Raw genomic sequence first — 2294 nt, 5'->3', positions numbered from 1 at the left:
GCATGAAGCTGCAGTGCAGTTTGAATTGGACTAACGCGACGGAAAAAGAGATCCTTTCTGAACTCCCATTAATCAGAGGATCCATATCGTACGTTGGGAACCCAAGTGTGTGAATTTAACCCACGGAAACACACACATCGACCCCTGGTTCACACTCTGAAGGCAGAGATTAAATGAGATGAAATATTGTTTGAATTCTTAAGCGAGAGCTGCAGCATCTTTGTGTGAAATTCATCCTCAGAAACTTTGTTTTTTGTTTGTTTCCGTTCCTGGTTCTAGTTTTGTGTCTGCAGGGAGGCTATTGAGATGAGGCATTATCAGTGTGTGTGTGTGTGTGTGTGTGTGTGTGTGTGTGTGTGTGTTTAGACAGGATTATTTCCAGTCTAAATGAACAGAGGTCTTGTGTGATGTTCATGTACGATACAACACACGCCTGTTTTTATCTCTCCTGTTGTTTTTATTGTTTTTATCCAGATTGTGTTTCATCACTTGTTCGTCTGTTATTGATCCAGATTTAAAAGTCTCACTGTCTGTCTGTTGTGCTGCTTATGTGTGTTAAATGAACAAATGGATGAAATGAAAATATGATTTACACACACGTTGTTGTCATTCTTCAGTCCTGACTGGAGGAACTAGAACTTTACATATCATCGATTTAACTGCAGAGCAACTGGATATAAAGTTTGTATGAACTGTGTCAGTCAGGAAATTTCATTTATATTTATTACTACAACATTTCTGGACAGATATGAGCTGTTAGTTGAGCCCACACTGACTCGTGATTTTATCATTTGAATTAACTTCTTATGGGATAATTGCAGACAAAAATCTGAATGTCAGACTCAGTAGACACGTTGGAAATTACCTGCAGGCAACGCTACACCTGGAGTGGTTGTAATATCAGTTAAGATTTCCCATGTGAAACATTTTAAAACTGAACAGAATTAATCAATTAGTTGATCGACAGAAAAATATGACTTAGTGAATTAATCTGTCAAACGCTTTTACTACAGTTTCAGCTTCTTCACTGCTTTTATTTGTGTAGTGTGATAATACATGTAACACATGTTGCAAACAATTAAAAAAAGAATCTGCAGATTAAGAAACAAAAACAAAAAATACATAATCACACAAAAAATGACTGAGACTGAGTCAAGTATCAAAGTAATAGAAGTGTCACTGAGGCTCTAACAGGAAGACAAACTCCAGAGAAAACAAACAGAGCTGCAAGAGTCATTTCAAAATGTTCCGTCAGAAATATATTAGAGGTAAACTTCATGATGAACAGCTGGTAAATGATCAGTTAACACCAGAAAAGGTTCTGATTGATTGTGTTAACTGACTCTTAACTCATTATGCACTTTTGTATTTAGACATGATAAAATAAAAACAAAGATATGACAAAATAAGACGTGTGTAGGTCAATATATGTGTATGTTTGGCGAGCGGTTGTGCTGGTATAACAGATTTTAATGAAATTATTAAATTGTACAATTTATCTTTCATAAAGGATGAAGATCCTCGTCATCGGCTGAATAATCACAGAAGATGATTTAAGTGACAAAGCAGCAGTTTCAGAAACCAGATTCATAATACATATGTTTCCTATTTAATTGCATTTAAAACAGTGATATTCAGCTGCTTCTGGAGCCTCTTTGTGTCTGTAGCTGCAGCTGGAATGAAACACATGATGCCAAAGCATGAAGCAGGTTATAATGGTGACGATCCACCAGGTGAGGGCGCTCTGCCTCTTTCAGTCCACTGCCCAAGAGAGTCTACTGAAGAAATCATCTCACACACAGACTGAGAAAATGACTTAATGATTTCAGCTGTTTGTGTGAAACACGAGCTTCGACTCCTGAAATGTTCAAACTGAAACTTCAGGGTGGAAATCTGCTTTTCTGCTTTTTTTTTCATAACGAGGTTTCTATGGAAATGAGTCTAAACCCCAGCATCAGCTCGTGTGTTTACATGGATTCAGTGAATGCATCACCTGCAGCTGTAACACCTCTGTGGTTTCAGCTTGGAGGGAGGGAGGTTTGTGCTGAAGCTTTCATATCATCTGTGATTTGCATGAGATTTCCCTTCATCTCCTCTGTTTCCCTCCACAAACACTGAAATGATGGCTTCATCCTATTACCTGCAACTCTAGCGTAAATGTTTATGGAAATGGCCCGTCAGAGCAGGCCAAGTGTTTTCCATCAGCACCTCTTTGCAGTAATAATACTGCAGTGTTGATGTCAGATCCGCCCTGCCTGAAGAGGGGAGGCTAATGGCCCCTCCCCCCCCCTCAA

Source organism: Seriola lalandi, unplaced genomic scaffold (assembly GCF_002814215.2).
Source record: "Seriola lalandi dorsalis isolate HSWRI2012SDOR001 ecotype SW California unplaced genomic scaffold, Sedor1 jcf7180002054947, whole genome shotgun sequence".
NCBI lineage: Eukaryota > Metazoa > Chordata > Actinopteri > Carangiformes > Carangidae > Seriola > Seriola lalandi.
The sequence above is the reverse complement of the archived record's forward strand: the minus strand, read 5'-3'. Positions refer to the sequence as shown.